Raw genomic sequence first — 16,781 nt, forward strand, 5'->3', positions numbered from 1 at the left:
TATATATATATATATATATATATATATATATATATATATATATATAAAATGTGTGTGTGTGTGTGTGTATGCATGTATGTATGTATATATATTTATCCTTATTTTTTGGCAACCAAAGGTCAAAGTTGGAGATCATCCATGCAACATCATCAGCAGCACCTCCACTGAGATTAACTGCCAACTCAGTCCTGAAAGCGGAGCACCAGTGGGCATCCCCTTATCTGTAAGTGTTAGAGTCAACAACCTTGGCACTGCCATCCTGTCCATGCCGAAAGAGTACGACCGCAGATTTGTAGTTCTACCCGTGGTCGATTCCGTCTTTCCCTTGGTGGGCAGCACCACAGGCTACACGCGTCTCTTCATCTCTGGTTCTGGATTCTCGAATGGTTTGGTTACGGTAGCAAACATTCCATGCAATGTGGTTTTCATGAACTACTCTCATGTGGTGTGCGATACCTCACCATCTGCAGCTCGCAGGGGAAACGTCACAGTTTCCGTCAAATCCATCTCTTCCTCATGCAGTTCTGATTGCATGTTTGAATATTCCAACTCCATCGCACCGTATGTCTCTGCAGTGTCCCTAACTCGGTTAGTGGAAACTCCACTAATGTTGAGGTCACCGGCGGTGGATTTGGGAACAGTTCTACCGATCTAATAGTATATGTGGCCAACATCCTGCTGGAAGTCACAGAAGTCAACGATAGCAACATCAAGGTTTTAGTTGGTGCCCTTCCCGCTGGCACGCATGTCCTAAAGGTGGTGGTCAAGAGCAAAGGTCGTGCCACCGGAGACACCACCCTGACCAGCATAGCACAAGCCAGTGTCTACCCAACATCAGGCAGCATTGCTGGAGGAACCCCACTCTTGATCACAGGAAATGGCTTTGTGGTTGGAAATACAATTGTGAAACTCGCTAACTCCCCCTGCAGGATTTTAGATGTGACTCCAGACACGGTGAGGTGCATGACACCTCCTCATGCAGAGGGACAGGTGCAGGTGAACATTAAGGTGTTTGATGTTGTGTATCCACCTCAACTTTTCAACTACTCTAGAGAACAAACTCCAAATATTAACTCTATCAGTCCCATAACCGGTAAGACCATTTAAAAATAATGTAATTAGTTCCATTTACTGTGGAGTGCTGCAGTGATGACATACTGTATTTTTGTACGCCAACACAAAAGTTAGCATCACCCTTGTTCAGTCAACAAAAACCAAATAGGATTTTTCCATTTACTGTTTGATTATTGCATAAAATAACCTCTATGTCCAACAAAAGTTTGGATTGTTACGTTTTTTGCCTATGTTCAAGCTAAACATAGGCAATAAACGGTCTCATGACTTCAACATCACCATCATTAAGCTTCTGAATTTTCTTTTGGGTCTTTGTTTAAAAAAAAAACATTTTTGATGAGTTTACCTGTTCGGTGTGATGATGTTAATGTCTCAGACAACCTCTGTAGTCATAGAATAAAACGTGAAAGTATCCTGATATTGTGTTAACCACAGACCTTATTTCAAGCATTTAAACAAAAACCCATAAAAAAAAAACATTAACAATGGGACCAGAAAAGATAAAATGCTAACTCTTATGTAGGTTTTGGCATACAAAAATATGTAATCTCTGCAGCATTCTATTGAACTACTGAATATCACAACACATTTTAGTAATACAACGGACTTAATCCCTTCCTTGCAGGTCCGGTTGGAACAGAGATCACCATCTCTGGTTCTGGCTTTGGCACAGATGTTGCACTCATCTCCTTAGAGATCGGCGGTGTGGCTTGTAGTGTGACATCCGTCACAGATACACAGTTGCTTTGCACTGTTGGAGAACATGCGGGAGGAACTTTCCCAATCATGTTCCACCATCAGGTCAAAGGCCAAGCCTTGAGCCAGTCTGTCTTCACCTATGAGCTGCTGCTGACAGGGATCACACCGAATGAGGGTAATCAAAAACACTTTCTCTAGGGTAAAAGATTAGTTAATATGGACAGAATAAGGCAAAACTGGCTACCACAGATTCAAACCTTGTGCAAAATTTTAGCAAAAAAAAAAAAAAAAATGGGCCTAGTTAGATGAAAATTATTATTTATAAGCAACACTTTTCATGAGAATATAGATATGATAGTGCCAAGTTAAAACTAATACTGTTTTTACTTGTTTACACTTTTATACTGTTATATAAAAGTATATAATGTTTTTTATACTGTGTATACTTTTTTTAAAGGTGACTTACACAAAAAAGTAATAATTTAGCTTTTCATGACAATTTCCACCTTCTATGACCCTTGCAATTAAACATTATATGTAAATGACTCTGGTGTCATGGCTGGGTACTGCTCAGAGACTAGGTTTAAGAAGATCCATGTGCAGCTTTATTTGTAGGAATAAAAATCCACAAAACATTATCCAAAGGGCAAGACAAAAGAGAAATCCAAATGACAGGCAAAGTTCCAAAACCACAAGAGATATCAAATAACAGAAAGCCATAAGAACATTACTTGACAATACAAAACTTTGATGACAAATGCAGAAATAAACAACTTAAATAGACAGACAAACAATACAAATGAAAACCAGCTGAGGGCAATCAACCCAGATGAGAACTGGGCAAAAGGACTCTTTCATCAAAAAATAGTGTTCATGGCAGAGACAAAGTGGAAGGGAAGAGCGCTCTCTAGTGGATAGACAGGGAAATACACTTAGACACTGTGACATCTGGTTAATGTGCTAAAGGGTTAGTTCACCCAAAAATGAAAATTCTCTCATTTATCTCATGCGGTTCCACACCCGTAAGACCTTCGTTCATCTTCGGAACACAAATTAAGATATTTTAGTTGAAATCCGATGGCTCCGTGAGGCCTTCATAGGGAGCAATGACACTTCCTCTCTCAAGATCCATAAAGGTACTAAAAACATATTTAAATCGGTTCATGTGAGTACAGTGGTTCAATATTAATATTATAAAGAGACGAGAATACTTTTGGTGCGCCAAAAAAAAACAAAATAATGACTAATATAGTGATGGCTGATTTCAAAACACTGCTTCAGGAAGCATCGGAGCAAAAATGAATCAGTGTATCGAATCATGATTCAGATCGCGTGTCAAACTGCCAACGGCTGAAATCACGTGACTTTGGCGCTCCGAACAGCAGATTCGATACACTGATTCATTTGTGCTCCGATGCTTCCTGAAGCAGTGTTTTGAAATCGGCTATCACTATATAAGTCGTTATTTTGTTTTTTTTGGCGCACCAAAAATATTCTTGTTAGACTAAAAATACAACACAGATATAAAGTTCAGTCGTGAACCTCTAACTATCACTGATTGGTACTTTCAGTACTGCGACACCAACCAATCAGAGCTACTTCCTAATCCACATAGCTTTATTTATATCGTATCCTGCGATCAGCACGCTGCATGATATGAGAACTTTTATCATCCTGTACTTCAGACATAACCTGTAGAGATCTGCTATGGGGTTTTTTATCATCTTGCAGCAGCCTTTCCTTTGTTGTTATTTTGACTAAGCTGAACAAATTATGTATTTGCTCAGCAGCAGCAGCGTAGCAGATCTCGTCCGCCATAATCAAGCCTATTTACATTCCATGCTCCATACCAATAAATGCTGGTTGAAATCTATTCACTCCGAGAGTTGTCATGACTTAAATATATATATTTTTTTTTTATAAAAAAGTTTTATTGTGAAATATTTACAATTTAAAATAACTGTTCATTTTTAATATATTTTAAAATGTAATCATTCGTTCCTGTAAAAATGTTTTATTCTTGTAATGGCAAAGCTGAAGTCTTCAGTATCAAATGATCCTTCAGAAATTATCTTAATATGCTGATTTGATGAATAGAATAAAACAGTATTTATTTGAAATGGTAACATTCTAAATGTCTTTACTGTTGCATTTGATCAATTTAATCTATCCTTGCTCAATAAAAGTATTAATTTCTTTCCAAAAAAACAACAACAAAAAAGAAAGAAAGAAAGAAAAATAAAATAAACATACTTATCCAAAACTTTTAAATGGTACTTGGAATGTATGGTACTTCATCACAAACGATCAAGGAAAAACACTTAATATTCTTTGTTGTTGATGTCAATCAAACTAAACACTTCTTGGTCACATTTATCGGTCACATTTATCTGTCACATTTATCTGCCAACTTGGACAGGTTGTGTGACATGCCCTCATCATGGAAAAACAAGGGCATGAACTTTCAGATAAAGATGATTATGAATTGTATTTTTTTTTGCCAACTATGGAAGCTTGTTTCCCCCATGGAATAAAAACTAAAAAAGGTATTTGCGACTTATCTTGCAATTCTGACTTTACAACTCCCAATTGCGACTTTGTCACTCAATTCTGGGAAAAAGGGTCAGAATTTTGAGATAAAAAGTCGCAATTACTTTATTTATTTATTTATTTTTACTCTGTGGCGGAAAAAAGCTTCCATAGCCAAGAGCATCACTCCAATCAATTCAAAAGATGATTAGAAACAAAAATAGTTTTATAAAACACAAAACCAAAAAAGATTATAAATCTTCCTGTTCAGCCTGTGATGGGGATAAAAATTGTGCATACTGTCAGGCTCATGAAGTTCATGGTAATTTTAGGGACACTTTTGTTATGTCCAATGAAAATTCTGGGTCCTGAAGCAAATCTAGATGGGAACCACTGTCATACATTGCCTTTCCATACTTGCTGTCATATTCACACAAGATTACAGAATAACAAGACACTACAGGATACCTTATTTGCTCTGTCTTGCTGTAGGAAGCTACGCCGGAGGAGCTGTTGTTGCCATTCAAGGCTCTGGATTTGACCCAAACATCACCAGAGTCCTTATCTGTAACATAGATTGTAAAGTGCACCTGCAGAACTCCACATCTACCCAGCTGAACTGCGAGGTCCCACCCAACAATGGCATGTATCAGTTTAAAAGCATTACGTACTGTATGTGTCTAGAAATGTTCAGTTACATAACAAAGTTTAATCCATCAAAGTAAATATTTCTATGTCTGAACTCCCAGTACATTTTTTTTTTTTTTTCGCAAAAGCAAAACACGCCAGGAATGCTTTAACTGACAGAAGTCTGTCACTGAGAGACAATGACAAATGTGACAGCTCAGAAACAGGTCACAGATGAATAGAGCTGAAATAAAGACTGTCATTCTGCTTGCTGACTGCTGTCGTCTCTTACAGGAAGTGAAGCAGAGCGGGCCTGCACAGTCATAGTGATGAATGGAGGTGACGCCGTCAACCTCACGAACAGCTATACTTACAGATCCTCTCTGACCCCTATTATCACCAACGTTACACCACGCAGAGGAGGAACCGCTGGAGGCACCAGACTCACGATTACCGGCTCAGGTTTCAGGTGCATAACAGACCAGAATTACACTGTTGCTGATTGTCCTTCAATCAGGCTTAGATACAGTGTTCATTGTTCACAGTTAAAGTAATCTTACTAAATATAACATTTATATGTATTGTACAGCCAATATCAGTATTAGTATTATTGTATTTTTGTTAATATTTTTAATTAGCTTTTATTTTTATATTTTTAATTTATTATAATTTATTTAATTTTAATTTAAAATAGCTTTTTATATTTTAATAGTAATATTTAGGTTTATTTTTATTTCAGTTTTAGTTTTTATATATTTCCAGTTAGTAATTATAATGCCTCAACTTAAACTTATTTTAGTTAGTTGTCAAAGCAACATTTCAAATTTTTATTTAGTTTAAAAGGTTAGTTACCCAAAAATAAAATTTGATAAATGAAAGCTCAAGCATGCTTGCTTGATGTGCTTGAAAAATGTTTAAAAATAGTTTTAGTTAATGATAATAACCCTGATCAAGTCTATTTTTTTGTTATCTACATTTTAAAATTTTTTTTAAACCAATAATTTACCCACTAATGAAAATTATCTTCTCATTTATTCACCTTAATGTCATTCTAAACCTGTAACACAAGAGACGTTAAGCATAATATGAGAGCAGCTATTCACAAACATTCACTTTCAATGTTGACCAAGTACCATAAGTACTGTAAAAGTAGGGCATACAATTTGTACACTATATCTCACATCTACTAAAGCCTAATGAAGATTTTTTTTTTTTTTTAAATTCTCAATTTCACTGGCTTCTTTCTTCCCCATCTCATCTGTAGCTCAAATGTTAGTGAAGTCACTGTCACAATCGCAGGGTCTGTCTGCGATGTCCAGTCAGCCAATGAGTCGCAAATCATCTGTGTGACCAACTCTCAGCCCAGATCCCAAGAAACTCAAGTGCGAGTCCAGCTTGGGAACAGAGGAATTGCCAGAATGGTAACATCACATGTGACAAACACAGTGATAAACTAAATACTTATTTATTCTCATTATATATATATAATAAAGTTATAAAATATTTATTGTGAATATTTACATTTACACTCATTGCCAGGAATGTCTCTTCTCTCTCAGAATAATGCTACCTTCTTCTACATTGACGTATGGTCATCTCCATATACATGGGGTGGTCTCTCCCCTCCTGAGGAGGGCACGTTTGCTGTAATCACTCCTGGCCAGACCATCCTCTGGACACCAGCACCCCAGTCCTTAAGATGCTCCTTATCCAGGGTATGCTCATTTAAACTAATACTGTATTTATTAAACAAAGCCTTGGTACACTTACACTCACAATTCTGTGAATGTCTCTTTTCTGTTAAGGCGGGCGACTGATTTTTGATGAGGCAGATATTGAGCTGCAGGCAGAGAATATTTGATTACAGATGGTGGAGCGCTGCAGATCGGAACAGAGCAGGCACCCTTCCAGCACAAGGCCATCATCACACTGCATGGACACCTGCGTTCTACAGAACTTCCTGTCTATGGCACCAAAACCCTGGCTGTCAGAGAAGGGGTGTTGGACCTGCATGGTATTCAAATAAACAACACTATTAAGTTCAAATAATTTTTTTTTTCTGAGTTCCATATAAATAAAATGTATACAACCAGGGCTTGACATTAACACCCACCAAATGCAGGTGTATTTCAGTAGTGGCGTGTAACGCAGTCACTCCTACCATCCTCTTTGGTGGGTTGAATTCAAATGTAAAACACATTTTTCGATTGTAGTCTTGTAGTCAATGTACTGTTGTCAAAAGATACTGATTTTTTTTTTTATGCATATCAATACTGAAATATCTAATTTTACACAGAATAGATAAACAATACCAGCTGTGCTTGACAGCGAGTTGACACACTAACCTGCCTCCCCTCACTCGCTTGATTATTTGCTCCGGATGAATATTGTTGGTGTTACAGGGCTTGAATTTCAGTGTGAGAGAGTGCGAATTGCACATCATTTTACTCATTCCCACAGTGCGGGCACATAAAGACACATCTCAGTACTAAATTGAGTTCTTTTTCGCTGCTTATTGTGCTTAAACAATCAAATACACACAAAATAATGTCAAAATGGTCTTGGCAAGTATTCACGTAAACACAGTCAGCTGTGTTTTAAGTAAACGTAAAGAGTTGAGAAAGAAAACGCATGTGTAACAGTATAATGGATCCGTGCATCAGGTCTTAAAGTGACAGCAGCCTAATATACCTTCTGCCAAATTATGAGATAATACTAAAAATATCTATATGGCAGTTTCCCCCCATGGTATCGATATCAAAATTGTGGCCAGTAAAAATGCTGAGTGGCTAGTAACTATGGAAAACCATTAGCAGTGGCTGGTGAGCAACAATGGCTGGTGAGCAAAAAAGTTAATGTCAAGCCCTGTATACAACTATTTATTATAATATTTGTTTCTAAAAATAAATACTATATATATTTTATTGTACATTATTGTTCAAAAGTTTGAGGTCAGTAAGATTTAAAAAAAAAAAATTAATTAATACAGTATTCAGCAAGGATGCATTAAAGTTTCAAAAGGGACAGTAAAGACATTTATAATGTTACAAAAGATTTGCATCTCAAATAAAGGCTGTTGTTTTGAACTTCTTTGAACGTCTTTGAACTAAGAAATGTGTCCCGAGCAACATAAAATCAGCATATAAAAATTATTTCTGAAGAATCATGTGACACCGAAGACTGGAGTAATGATGCTGAAAATGATTTTCTATCCCTCTCTCTCTGTATATTAGTACTGACAATTGATTTAAAAAATTAACTAATTAATCACACATTTTTCTGTAATTAATCATGATTAATTGCACCTAACATTAAAGTTTTTAATATATTTTTATATTGTAAAACTTTAACATTGGATCTTCAAAATAATACAGAAACAACATAAAGACAGTATATGGCATCTTTTTTTACTAAGCACTATGAATGAAGGCCTGTATCACTGACAGTGCTTAAAATTTATAGGTAGGTCTAACATGTAAATATACAGTGTTGTGGCAAAAAATCACCAGGACTCTTACTGCATAAGAGACAAACTCATCCAATTGTCTTTAAAAGGCTTTATTTCTTGCAAGAAAGGACAAACAGTCAACAGAAACACAAGTAGCTGCAGAGTGTAAGACAAAGAACGAAAGCTTCCCCTCACTTTATATCTCTAACCTCCAAGGCTGAAGCCTCTGTTCTTTTACCATATTAGGAACATATTTACCACTTCAATGTTTTTTCCCCCTGTCACCCAAAGAATGCATACTTAAGCACTTCTAAGAAAAACAAAATCATTTAACCATAAGTAAATCATATGGAAATTATACAGAAACTCAAAATTTCCCCCACAACAGAAATTGAATAATCAAACACTGCACAGTCTTCACTGCATAAATTATAAATTGAATATAGATTAATCCTTAGTTAAAAGTTAAAAGTAATAAAGTTAAAAAACATTATTCAGTCAAGAGCAGTGAGTCATTTCTCTTTGTCTTTTTGTCTTTGTTTTTTGATTAGCATAAAGTGACAGCAGCCTAATAAACGTGCTCCTGTCTGTCATTAAAGACCTGCCGCACATGACGTGGATCTGACACACATCATATTTTCTCCCATCATATTTAATTCACAAACCTTTATGTTTATTAAACAAATTTTTAACTCATTCAAGTGCAAAAGAGAACTGCACCGTCACTGTCTGAAGTGGCATTCGGTGTGCACTTTTCAGGAATTTATTCACAGAGAGCCGTTTCACATTTTTATGTCTAAAGAAAAGAATATATTTATGTTTTGTGAAGTTTGAAGTTTAAATAAGATTTAAGAGCCTTAAATTAAAACACTAAAAAATTCTTACTGACCCCCAAAGTTTTTGTTGTGCCTGAAACTATAAATTATTATTATTATTATTATTATTATTACTTTTTTGTTTGTAACTTGACTGAAGTAACAGAGACCTCAGAGGTACAGGAACATTTGTATCTAAAAGGTCACTAAGTTAAAAAACACAATCTCTAGAAATTTAAGTAAATATAATTCAAATATAATTCAAATAAAATTTGCAGAAGGCTAATTTAAGTCAGAAAGCCCCATTTCACAGAAATGCTAAATTTCCCTGATACAGACACCATAGTGCGTAATCAGTTCCCTGCAGTGAGTGGTTTTGTTCAGGGCTTAACTACAATCCTGTTTCTCCAGGAATCCCTGTCCCAATGCCTTGGACTCGCCTTTCTCAGACTGCACAAAACGGCTCCAACACGCTGACACTGATGGATGCCGTCACCTGGAAGACTGGCGACGAAATTGTCATTGCTTCCACGGGGCATAGGTATTGATGCACCACCCAAACCTACAGTGAAACTTGGTTTCAGGTTGTTTTAATTGAAGCCACTGACTTGCTACAGAAAACCGAACTACATCAGTGAAGAAACAAGGGCCGAGAAAAAATTGTTGCAGTTGTTCTCCATGAAATGGTCCCAAAATAATTATTTTGACTTTTTTGGGGGAAAAAAAATACATTTTTGCCTTAAGTGATATCATTCGATTTGTTTAGAGGTAAAAAATTAAATGATAAACTTACTGTTTAAATTCTTCCTCAAACTGAATATGCTAAATGCTATAAAAATATGCTAATCATGATGCTAAAATAACGCTATAATGCTAATAACCACATATATGTTTTGACTGAATTTACAGACACAGTCAGCGTGAGAATGAGTTGATGAGAATTGCCTCAGTTTCAGCTGATGGTAGGACCCTCACTCTGACCGAACCACTGAAATATACTCATCTGGGTGTGTCTGTTACACTGCCTGATGGGACAGTTTTTGAAGCGAGAGCAGAAGTCGGCCTTCTTACCAGAAACATTGTTGTCCGTGGATCCAACAACATGGAGTGGAACGATCAGATTCCAGCTTGCCCTGATGGATTCAACACAGGTTTGGATGTTATTTTCTCAGCTGTGGATGGAAAGACAGACAGCTGAAATACATGGGATTGGCAATTTTATCAAATTGTATGAATGCTTTTGCTTACAGGGGAATTTGCCACCCAGACATGTTTCCAGGGTAGGTTTGGAGAAGAAGTAGGAAGTGACCAGTTTGGTGGCTGCATCATGTTCCACGCACCACAACCAAACCAAAATCTGGCAATTGGCAGAATTGAATATGTTGAGGTAAACATTAATTTTGTTTCAAAACTCTTGGAGACCTTTAAAACCATATTTTACTTGAAATGTAATCATGCATTACATTTGTCCTCCTTCAGCTCTTCAATGTTGGACAAGCGTTCCGTCTGGGACGCTACCCAATCCACTGGCATCTAATGGGTGATGTTAAGTTTAAGTCATATGTGCGTGGATGTGGCATCCACCAGTCCTATAACCGTGCCGTCACCATCCACAACACCCACAACCTGCTGGTGGAGCGTAACGTCATCTACAATATCATGGGTGGAGCCTTTTTTATTGAAGATGGCATTGAGACTGGCAACATCCTGCAGTACAACCTGGCGATATTTGTAAAACAGAGCACCAGTTTGCTAAATGATGATGTGACTCCAGCTGCATTCTGGGTCACCAACCCTAATAACACCATTAGGCACAATGCTGCAGCTGGTGGGACGCACTTCGGCTTCTGGTACCGCATGCACGATCATCCCGACGGCCCTTCATATGACGCCAACATCTGTCAAAAGAGAGTACCTCTGGGACAGTTCTTCAACAATACGGTGCATTCGCAGGGCTGGTTTGGCTTGTGGATCTTCCAAGAGTTTTTCCCCATGCTTTATGGCAGCTGCGGCTACTCAACACCAGTGCCAGCAGTCTTCCGCCGCTTCACTTCCTGGAACAACGAGAAAGGTGCAGAGTGGGTAAATGTAGGAGCAGTTCAGTTCAGCGAGTTCCTAATGGTCAATAATGAGAAGGCAGGAGTGGAGGCCAAGAGGATCATCCAGTCGTATGTCAGCGGATGGGGACTGGATGGAGGGGCGGCTGTGGTCAACAGCACCATGGTGGGTCACGTGGATGAGCTGGGGCTGGGGAGCGACTACTGCACAGCTCGTGGTGTTATCCTGCCCCTGGATGATGGTATGAGCGTCATCAACACCAAGTTTGTGAACTTCAACCGTCCATCATGTGCTGCAGTCGGGGTGGCAGAAATAGTTGGAACCTGTACCTTCCGCTGTGGAGGCTGGAGCGCGAGGTTCAGTGGGATCCAGTACTATCAGTCGCCCAACAAGGCCTGGTTCAGATGGGAGCATGAGGTGGCGCTAGTAGATACTGATGGGTCCCTGACAGGTATAAAAATTAGAATATTCAGATGAATGATAACTTGAGAAAAAATGTATCTGTGATCTTAATGTATACGTAGCTTTATTGGCATGGTAAAATTCAAATTTTACATTGACAAAACATTAAAATAAAAAAATGTAAATAATGAATATAAATATTTAACATTTTTGAAAAGGCAATGTTAGCTACAAGGTGGTACCAAGGAATAACCTGCTCGACCCAAGACGCTGCTTTCCGGGAACAGAATGGAGTGTTGGCTTCCCTGCTGCAGTGTGTGACAACACCATTAACTTCCACCGCATGGTCGTCATCAATCCCTCACCGTATTCACTTCAAGCTAAAAATGTGATTCTGACCAACTCATATGGTAGGGCAGGATAATATGTGTAAAAATGTGTATGCATATGTTAGACATACAATTATTTCTGAATGTACTTTTTTGGTTTTCAGAATGTTCTGGGAATGTTAGTTTATGAAAAATCTTAGGGGCAATTCACAAAGAACGCTTTTTTCATTAAATATGAAAATGAAATGAAAAAATAGAAAAGACACATTAGTCCCATTTGTGCTTGAGTGCTGCACTTTTAGAACGTCATGTCATGTGGGACACGCTACAAAAGATGCAAGCACAATGGTCAAACACTTCTATTCTAGTGTATGTTCACATAAAAATCAATAGAAAAGCAGTGCAGTGGAATGCAGAAATGCGTTCTGTGTGAACAGCTCCTTAGAATGTTAGGAATTGGTTGTCTTTGTTGCCACAGTAACTCTCAATGTCTCACCTCTCTTTAGGAACATGTGTACTTCCTTTCCTTGATAAACTTGTGACCCACACATATGGCTGGATGGCAATGCTGCCCACAGGCCAAACCTATAACTGGTACTTTGATGGTTCTTCCCAAATCACCAACATCTCATACAATGGAATGGTGTACGGTTTTCAGGTAAAGTATGCACATTACACATTACTAAATAATCCAATGTACATTCAAACGAAAAGTTGAAAATTTTGTTACCATTTGTTCACCCTTATGTTGTTGCAAATCATTTGTTGTTATATATAGTATCTGTGGAACACAAAAGGACAGTTTTCTTGTATAATCTGTGAGCAGCTCTTGTCATAGAAACTCCATAAGGGACAAAAAAAAAAACTTACATACATTTTCGACTTACATCAAGGGGTTAAACTATTTGCTGTCCAGGAGCCCTAATTATTATATAAAGGATGCTATATTTTCATGTATAAATACTCATTTATGGTATATGAGAAAAATATGTGTATTAACTTGTTTTTAACAAATTATTTTTATAATATTTATATAATTTACATTTCTTCTCACTATTAATTAAAGTTCATTCACTTCAGATTTTTATAAACCATTTTTCACAATAAATATTGTTTCAGAGAAACATGTTAAAAACTATGTTTTTAATTAAGTTCCATCCAATTAAGGTTGTTATTTAGCAAGTCATTTTTTCCCTCTCTTTATCAATGACAGCCAGAAAATTATATAATCATGAATCACAACCTGACTCAGACACCTGACCGCTTCCGCATTATAGATGACAGGAATGGTTCTTCTCAGCCCCTGAACTCCACTGCAAATGTAAATGGGGACTGGTACTTCAACCAGCCTTCCAGAAGCCTCTATTACATGGGTAAAACTACTCATCTCTTCACCAAAGACATCAATGCTATCTTTGTATATCTCCCGCAAGTGTGTTCCACTCTCACCTGTACCCATAATGTTTGTATCCACTCCTGCCCGCACTCGCAAACATTCTGTCACAGCTTGAAGATATTGTGAAAAAATTACACAAACATTAGGGATATGTTAAACATTCAGAATAACAGAGATAAAACATTGCGTTTGACCATAAGATAAAGTAATGTTAGCACCACAAATGACAAACACATTCAGCCAGCTTTGTATTAGCCTTATAAAACTCTATCAACTGTTCAAACAAAGCATCACAACTAATGGAGCCTAAAAAAATATATTTAAACATATGTGTAACGAAACACACACCTCACCATAACAGATAACCTCTAGTAGGCTAACAAGGAACAATATTTAATTGAATTACTTATAAAATAAATAAACATAAACTAAATAAAAGAAAAAAAGAAATTAAAATAACTTCACAGATATCATAGGAGTTCATGTAGCCTAGTAAACTTATAGCAAAAAGAAAATAATAATACTAAAAAATATTAAACATACTTAATGAATGAATTAAATGATGAATCACTTGGCGTAGTCTGCAATGGAGGAAGAGAATGCTACTGTTCGACTGCGGTGAACATAATTTGTTGACTCCTTTCTTATACAAATACAGCGGGAAATTGTATTTTTTTGTTCACTCCCACCCGCAGCAAAGGTAAAACCCAAGTGGTGCTCGCTGCAGTGCCAAATGACCTCCAGCTCCACCTCTCTGGAGCTCAAGGGAGCTTAACCTTTTTAATGGGTGGAGAGATAGAGTTATGGGTAGGGTTAGGGTGTGGTTAGAGAATGCAGCTCCACCCATCATGCTCACAGTAGGCCAAGAGAGGGGGTGCTTGACGTTATACTCTACCCATGGCTCTGCAGTAAGTAGCCTCTCATAAAACTGCCCCTGTCGCGAGATTTGTGTTGGGTCCAGCAGAATCCCAATCCCAATGCAGCCCTCTAACATACAGTATCAAGCTCAAAGTTATTCAGTACTGTGCAAAGAATGAAAGATTTTGAGTTATGTGTCTACAGTGTCTGGAAGAGACCATGTGACTAGCCGGATGAGGAGGAACAGTGTGGACCGCTCAGCTGTAGACAGATGGTTGGACTTCAGAGTGTATCAGTGTTACTATCCCAACTGTATTCAACCTATCCCACAACCTGGTCCTGTAGTCAGTCCAGCCAACACAACTGGCCACAGACCTGCAAACTTCATCTATGTGTATGATAGCACACATGCTAAGCATTTTTTTTTTTCATAATAACAATAATCAGTCTTATATTATAATAATACTAAATTAAAATTTTGTAAAAATTATTATTATTAGTATTATATTTTTTATCAATTGAATTTGCTAATAAAACATATCATGTTGGGTTTAGTTTCTGGTCAAATACATCATTTTGGCGGTCAAGCTCAGAGAACAACTTCAAAGTGCCAGAAGAAGGCTCTGATGTGGTCATTCCAGCTGGTAAGCATTTCTAATATGACAAATCACAAACAAAGATTGAAAGAAAAAGCTATTTATCAATATGGTATGCTATTTCATATGAAAAAAATGTCCCATTCTGTCTCAAAGGCATTTGGATGGTTGTGGATGTTGTAGTCCCCTCCCTGAACAAGCTGAAAATAGTTGGAGTTCTGGAGATTCCAGACACAAACAATGGCACCTCCTCCAGCAGTGTTTCTCAATATAATAACACTGTTCTGAATGCCACATACATCTCCATTCAAGTAAGCACATAACTACATTCAAATTGCATCTTACTGCTATAGACATTTTAGGATTATTACACCAAATTAGAACCAGACCCTTCATGTGTGGTAATTTCACTTACATCTGTCTGTATTAAAGACATTAATTCTATCTGTACATGTTCATTCAATCAGGGTGGACGTTTGATTGCTGGGTGGCCTGATGAACCCTTCAGAGGTCAACTACAGATCATACTGAGAGGAAGCCATTCCACACCAGACTGGCTATTACCTTCGGGACCAAACCAAGGGTCCAAAGTGCTGGGTAAATCATCATGAATAAAAACAAAAAGCCCCTTTATTAAACATATCTGCATCAGAGATGTTCTTCTCCAAAATTTTCTTCCAGGGGTTTTTGGATCTCTTGAACTTTATGGTATGCCACACAACGTGTATCACACTAAGCTGGCTAGCACATCCAAGGCAGGAAACAGCACTCTCTTTCTACAGGAATCTGTGGACTGGAAGGTCAGAAGCTTTTTTAAAAATGACACAGACACACATAAGCACACACAAAAACAACAACAGAGAACTATTGAAAACTATTGAACCTCCTTGTGTGATTTGGTGATTCCATTTCAAATTCCAAGCTGCAATTGTGCTCTGAACTGTTATTCTCTGAACCATAACACTCTTTGATTACCTCCAGGTTGGGGAGAAGATCCTGCTGTCCACCACCAGCTATGACCCTTGGCAGACAGAAATCCGCACCATCACTGCAATCTCAGATTATGGCCGCACACTGACTCTGGACCAGCCTTTATCATACACACACATTGGTTAGTCCCCTAGATTATAGATAATGCCATTATAGCAATAATAGGCATTATGCTCTATTGATAAGCTATTAAAAATAGGTACACAAATATATAATTATGAATATCTATTTGTAATATTTTATTAACGTTAGTGTGTGTTACTCGTTCTAATATTCTGATCTGATGCTAAAAAGACATGAAACATTTCTTATCTGTGTTAAAACAGTTGCACTGCTTAATTTCTGTGGAAACCATGATATTTTTTACATATATAAATATATAAAGTAACATTATAAATGTTTTTACTGTCACTTTTGATTAATTTAATGCATGCTTTCTGAATATAAGTTTTCTTTTCTTTTAAAAAATGTACAATTAATTAAATGCATTTGTCCATATAGGGGAGAGCTACAGTGTGCCAGGTACTTCAAGAAGTTATCAGCTTGCAGGCAATGTGGCTTTACTGACCAGAAACATTAAGATCATTGGTCAGGAGTATCCAGAAATGTACACACAGTCTTATGGAGCCAGAGTGCTGGTGGGGAGCTTCTCCAGTGGAGGGATCAATTACAGAGGTTTATAAAATACTCACGTTGGGGCTTTATTCATGAAACACAATTAGGACGAATCACATGCCATTCTTACATAAATTGCAGCATTCAATTAAATGTGACATTTTATGTACAAATGATTTATTCATGGATATGGTTTAATTACCTGGAAGATGAGAAAAAGCAGAAAAACAGTTCTGTCATGACAACTCTTGGAGTGTTTGGCATGGTAATGGATATGACAATGTTGATATGTTTAGTCTTGGCGGAATAGATCTGCTACGCTGCTGCTGCTTTTATTGCTGCTGC

At 37.4% G+C, this 16,781-nt stretch overlaps 1 pseudogene; it reads left to right on the forward strand.

Annotated features, from left to right (window-relative positions):
- The window catches only part of LOC125275459, a 67,037-nt pseudogene that overhangs the window by 36,981 nt on the left and 13,275 nt on the right, over positions 1-16,781 (forward strand).

The sequence above is a fragment of the Megalobrama amblycephala genome, linkage group LG9, assembly GCF_018812025.1.
Source record: "Megalobrama amblycephala isolate DHTTF-2021 linkage group LG9, ASM1881202v1, whole genome shotgun sequence".
Taxonomy (NCBI): Eukaryota; Metazoa; Chordata; class Actinopteri; order Cypriniformes; family Xenocyprididae; genus Megalobrama; species Megalobrama amblycephala.